Source organism: Euwallacea similis, chromosome 21 (genome assembly GCF_039881205.1).
Source record: "Euwallacea similis isolate ESF13 chromosome 21, ESF131.1, whole genome shotgun sequence".
NCBI classification, from domain to species: domain Eukaryota; kingdom Metazoa; phylum Arthropoda; class Insecta; order Coleoptera; family Curculionidae; genus Euwallacea; species Euwallacea similis.
Window position 1 is genome coordinate 711,148 of NC_089629.1, and position 6,834 is coordinate 717,981.

A 6,834-nucleotide genomic window follows, 5' to 3' on the forward strand; every position below is an offset into this window, starting at 1 on the left:
TTCAGTGGGTGAGAAAAAGAAAAAAGGGAGCACCTGATTACAACACGATATATTACGGACTAACTGTTTAAAAAGAACACACATCCAAAGGAACACTAAAAACGCTGACCTCGCATATACGTTTGGCGGGCCGCCTTATCAATATTATTGCTTTTAGGCAAATTAAGGTTTTCTTTCTTCAATATATAAGTACTTCAATTTTAAACACTCAAATTTTAATAAAAAAATGTGGATTTTTGAAGCCGGATTACATATAAGACATTAGGCAAATACTTTGCTACATCACATAAGATACTTGATATTTAAAAAACTATGTTATTTTGTGTGATATGATTCAAAACACTTAACGTGTAAGCCCATGTCGCATTTTTTACACCGTGTTGTTGTTTTCTGATAAAATGATGCGCACCTTGTCTATTTGTCCTGAGAAATTACCCAGTGATCAAGTCTATAAAACGCCTAAAAATATTTCATATCATCTGAATCCGTTCTTTTCTTTCGATTCCTTTGGGAAACATACTTCTTAGTTTTTTCAGTCAAAATACCTATTAGTTCTTCTTCAAAAAATAAAGAAAATAATTGTGATAGTGTTCGTTCATCGACAAATGCTTCATATTGTTTTAAGCAATTATGCTTCATTGCCATCTTTCTTCTCATATTGATAGTCCTTTTTTTATATGTATATCTCGGGCCATTCATTTTTCTAAGTAGCTCTGACAATGGAAGCTATTCATTGGAATCCCAGCCCAAATCATTAACAAAATTTGTTTTTGACTTTACTTCCACTTAACTTTGCATTTGGGATGAAGTGAAGTTGTTCAAATCAAGGTAATCTTTATTACCTGAATCGTCATCTGTTAGATATTCTGTAGCGTTGATTGGTGAAAATAGTGTTATTTCATCAACAGTAATTTCATTTTCATCCAGCATTGACAGAGCCTAATGTAACGAAAACTCTCCATAAAAATTATTGATTTAAAAAAGTGTTATAATATGACGTACTCCCAATGGCCTATATACAGGGTGTTAATGAATATGTGTTACATATTTATAGGACATACAGGAGGATTGAAAATTGGCCAACTTTTATTAATAAACTCGTATGCAGAAATGCACCGTTTTCGAGCTATGGCTAGATTTATAAGTGATGATCATATTAATCAAACTCTGTAAATAAAACTCATAACAACTTTTTAATATGTTAATAACTACAATAATTGTTCAAAAAGACGACCACCAACCTTAATGCACGCATTGCATCTATCTATGTATCATATTTTGAGAGACTCTTTCTAAGATGCCACATCTTGCTTGTATTTCTTGCACTGCGGCCATAATACGTGCCAACAGTGTCTCATAAACAAGAATTTTCATATGGTCCCATAAAAAAAAGTTGATGGGAGTTAGATCGGGAGAGCGTGGTGGCCATGTAACTGGTCAACTCACAACAGCTATCAAACCTATATATGTACATATGTATATAACACTTTACTTTTAAAAAAATCAAGGTAATAATAGAAATAACACGCATACGGATGGGTCATTTGAGGTGTTTGATTAATATGAGCATCACTAATAAATCTAGCCATGGCTCGAAAACGGTACATTTCCGCATATGAGTTTATTAATAAAAGTTGGTCAATTTTCAATCTCCCTGTATACCCTATAAGTATGTAGCACGTATTCATTAACACCCTGTATAAAACATCTGGATATAGCATCGAAAAAATAAAACAAAAAACAACTTATTCATGAAAAAACTCTTATGACAGTTTTATACATATCTTATGACTGAACAAATATACTTTTTGTGTTTTTTGGTAATAAGCACAATGTAAATAGATAACTTACCTTGCCCACTTGACGTTGTAATTACTCATTTTAAAAAAACTTGATATTTAAACTTTAAGCACAACGGTTTATTTACAAATAAATCTCAAAGTCGTGGAACACTGGCAAGATGTTGCCTAGAACTAAACACAAATACCAAATTACGCGTTATATATCGTGCGTTCAAAACAAGATTCGACAAGTTTCGACCGTACTACGTGTAGGACATTGGGCATATTTGAGTTTGAGGTGACCGAACATAGCTGCAGACATACCTTACCACCGCAACACTAAAAATGGAAAATTGATAAGTAAATCGAAACAAACCCAAAGTTTGACCCTACCAAGACAAGTAAAACGGTCGCAAGGCCTTGATTAAACCGTCGAATATTATGAACATATGAAGCAGTTCTTTAACTTCGCCATGAGAAATCCTCAATCTACATAAAGGGAAAACAAGGTAAAAGATCAAAAGCTAACCATCAAGCAAAAAGAAGGTAATAAAAGACTTAGATCTCAAGAAAACCCCACTGTAATGAGGTCAAAGAAACCCGCTTGTAATATTCACAGTAAGAATGCTGATGAAGTCTGTGCGGAGTTAAATAACGATTTTACTGATAAGACCGTTAATGAACTGCAATGTTTGAAAACTTAAATGCGCTAATTTAGAGTAATAAAATATATATAATAAAAAACGTACTTTCTGAAGGTGATACGAAGAAAAACACAACAAATAAAATCATCATAGTAATCCTTTTTTTAAATAGCTAAGAGCAAGGTTCTTTACTTGATAAAATTCGTTTGAAATGAAACTTGCGCATATGAAAGTTACTTATTAATCGCAGTCTACACGATACATTTTGTAGTCAGTCTTGCAAGATCACTCCAGATTTACCAGACATGATGCATATGGGCTATTCACACCACAAAATCTGATGACCTGGAGCATTGTGTACAAACAAGAGGACAGACAAGTTGGCTAAGCATAAAATTAAGCCAAAGTTTGAATAATGCAGCCGCAAGATGTGTGCCAGCCTTGTTGGGAATTTTCGTCAGATCGTGCAAGACTGAAAATGCTAATGTAAAACATCAAGCTTTAAAAACTATTAAATAATTTTATTCCTTAAATTAACTTTTCTTAAATGTAAAAATGGCAATGAATTATACATAAAATTATGCCTAACTTTGCATATTTAATTAATCTTATTTCTCAATTAACAAAAGACTATTTTACAGGTATGCGGAACGAAACTTGATCCTCAGGCGACAGACCAATAGAAATATGTTGAAATTTGTTGACTTCTAACCTAACGGTCTTCATTCGATAACATTTTAATAACGTTAATAAATATTATCCTATCATAGATTAATTTGAAACAAAAATACACATTTTCATGCGAAATAAACCGAATGGAGAATTCATTGGGCGATTAATTATTCGAAATGTTAATTAAGCAATTTAATATTTATTAATTCCTGTCCCGAAAATTTAACATTAACTCCATAATTAATAAAGCGGACGCCAAATAAGTTCGCCATTAAAATAAATAATTTATTTAATTCGAAATCGTTTTAATAGGAACGGTCTGGTTACGGTTTTAATTTTATCGGTTTGTCGTTAATAAAATATAGTTTATTCTGCCGTCCTAATTTACAATCGACCCTAAAACAAATTACTATTTATATTTACGTGTATTATATATTTCGTCGGGCCCAAAACCGCAATGACGGATGCTAATCTCGGTTTTAATAACTCCGCCTATATTCATTCGAAATTTATTAAAATTGTTATTATTGCTACATTTTAACTGCGTTAGTTCCAGTTCCAAATGAATATTTACATTCAATTTGGTGTAAAATGAAAATGAATTTTACAGTTCATTAGGGTGCTCCTCTTTGTTGACTCCTATATATGTAGCATAATATGATAATTAATGGAAATTAATGTTTAAAAGTTTAAAAAGCGTGTGACGAATTTCAAATATTTGGAAGCTGGAGTTTTGTTTCAAAGTTACTTCACGTCTCCAGCCTGACCTGCATTTAAACTTAGGACAAAATTGGCTATAAAAATCGGCTTGATGACCGATAAAACTAATATTGTAGCGTACGAGTTCCCGCTCAGAAAAGTATCAAATCAAGTTACGAGACTGCCATCGTTAATTTATTTACGTCGTAAAATCCATAAAGTATACGGACAGTTAACATTTAGATGGGGAAACTAAGTGTAGAAAGTTATCAAACCGTAAAGAGGACTATAAAAACACCTATACAGGATAGGCCTTTTTAGTGGCAATAAAAAACTTAGACTCATGACCATCAATTAGTGCAGCGCTGACTACTGACGACATGCTAAGTGAAAATGACTACTACTTAGAATTTCTGTGCTGATCGTTTTATCGCTGCGGTTTTCTGGCGCAGCAATTTCCAAGTTTTTAAGTTATTCCTGGGAAAACGAAAAATCTGCCGTAGTCGAACGCTTTCCGAAAACATGAAGGAAGCGCGAGCTTGATAGTTTAAAATATATTGCGCAATTTAAGTACCAGTTATCATATTCTTAGATCCAATTCAGATGTTCACTACAACATTCTGCCACTGAACATATATTGATCATAGAAAATTCAGTCAGCCTCAAGTCCTGGATCTTTTCAGCGCAACGCCGATGGAAGTCGAAGAGGCCAGGTCTGTACACACCTCCGTTTTCCATTTTGGTGCGATAGAATGGTAACGCAAGTAAAATTGCTGCTTTTAGCAGGTGAAAGAGGCAATGCATAAGAGCAGAGGCAGTCGTGTTATCAAGGACATATTCGAGCGTCCACGATTAAGCGAACTTTCTGTGATAAATGTATGTTCGGTGGTACGTACCGAGATCAGAGCTTTCTGCGCTACTGTTGCCTCAAATTTTGCAAACAAATACACTTCAACAGCTGCGTCGGTCTATTTTCGAATTCGGACAGATTTACTTGTCGCTTCATTACTGGATGCCCATTAGTTTTATTTCAAGTGCCGATGAAACGCTAAATTATGACCGGCTGGATCGTTTACATCTGTTCTCGGCAACGTCGCCGAAAAATATGCCCAGGATAATTTGGGTGGAGCTGACAAGTTTTCCAATTTTTTTGGCTAGGTTGCGGTCTAGTGACATATTTTTGGTATTTATTGCCAGCATTTGCGAGAATAGAACTGTAAACCAAATTTTAAAATACTGACAGCGAAAGCCCATAAACCACAGATAACTATTAATCAACAAATTCAGTGCTATTGCAAAGTCTCTTTCTTTCTGCTAACGTTCGAATATTTCGTAAATTAAAATGAAATGTTTGAATGTTTACAAGTTGAAAAGTTTTACTGCTTAGGCAGTGAAAATATTTTATAGCCTAGGCAGTAAAAGAAAAAATCAACTATATATATGAATGTGCAAGAAAAGAACAAATTTATGAAACGGATTTTAATCGCCTCTAATTGGCGCAACAAAATGCAGAAACATACGACGAAAACGTTAATTTGTCATCTTCTTTACTTTATAGGAAAAAAATCAGCTCACTAATTTTTTTCAATTTTTGTGCCTTATGAAACAAATACAAAATAATTTTACATATTGCCTGGAAATCTATATGATCCACGCTAAAGAAAGCACACTGTATGGGTGACCATCATATTCTCAAGACAAAAAATGTGCTGTCTTCATCAATAAGTGACTACAAAGTGTTTTTTACTCGAACTCTATCAGTTTTGATTTGTTTAGTTCAAAGTAACAAAATATATCATATTTATTTGTAAGGTCGACATATTGACACTAGCTCTATTTCTAACCACACTCATTTGTCAAATTAGGCCGCTGTCAATGTCCATTTTTTATCCAGGGCAAAAATGTTTGCATGCGAGGGCGCGCTGAAATTTTTTATATGTTAGAATGACACAAACAAGACGTCTTTCAGGTATACCCAGTATAGTTATTTCTGCAACGGTAAAAGTTACTAAGTCGTTATGATGTCAGTGACAGTTATTTAACGAAAAAGGGTATTCATGCCGGCAAATAATAGTCATTTATCGCTACACTTACGCGTTAAAAAAAGTTGGGGTTCGTAATCGCTAATTGACAAATAGGTAGTTACAACACTTTTCCGTCTATTAGTTTTTGGTATTGTCAATACGTTGAACTCAAACAATCTTGGAGGAGCGTCGATCACTGTAAACCCAGGACATGGCTTTGTGATAAACTGCCCATACATCGTACATAAATACCAATTGACCGGTTACGCTAGAATGGCCCATAATTCAACTAGGTCCATTTCCAGTGCTCGCGACGTAATTCACGCCCGGACCCCGTATTACGTTGACAACTTTGACAGGTCATTTCCTACGTTCGAGTCGGCGGTGCGTGAACCGGCACTTGTCCGGAACACGGAGCGACACTCTGTAATTTTCAGACGCACCGGGCGTTACGAAAGCGCCTAAATTATAGAGTCCGAGCTGCGAACGACGTTAAATGATAATTCGTGCGAGCTTTGTGGCGTTAATAAGTCGAGCAAATAAAGCATTAAAGGATCACGCTCTCGTTTGGAGAAAGCCCAATTTGTCAGGGCAAAGGCGAAACGGAAGAAAAATCGCCCGGACAACAAATTGCCCTTGTTTTCCTCGGAAACGAGAATAAATATCGGCCAACATGTTGGCCCTAGCGTTTCCTTTACAAAGCACAATTTGTCGGCGCCCTGGAAATAAATTTTTCTCCAAGCAAAGAAAACCCCCCGTTTAATTCCGTTTCGGGGAGGGGGTCGCTTTTATTGGAGCCATGCATCTCACCACTTCGACAGCGTAGTTAACTGAATTGAAAGCTCGGACGATTTCGAAGATTTGTTGGCTTCGCGGGCGAGCACGGGAATTCGGAAATCTAGGACTTTATTACTTTGAACAACGAGCTGATTTATACAGTTTTTGATACCTTTATTATTACATTCTTCGCGATCTCATCGTTCAATTGATTACAATCCTCGCAGAGATTCCATA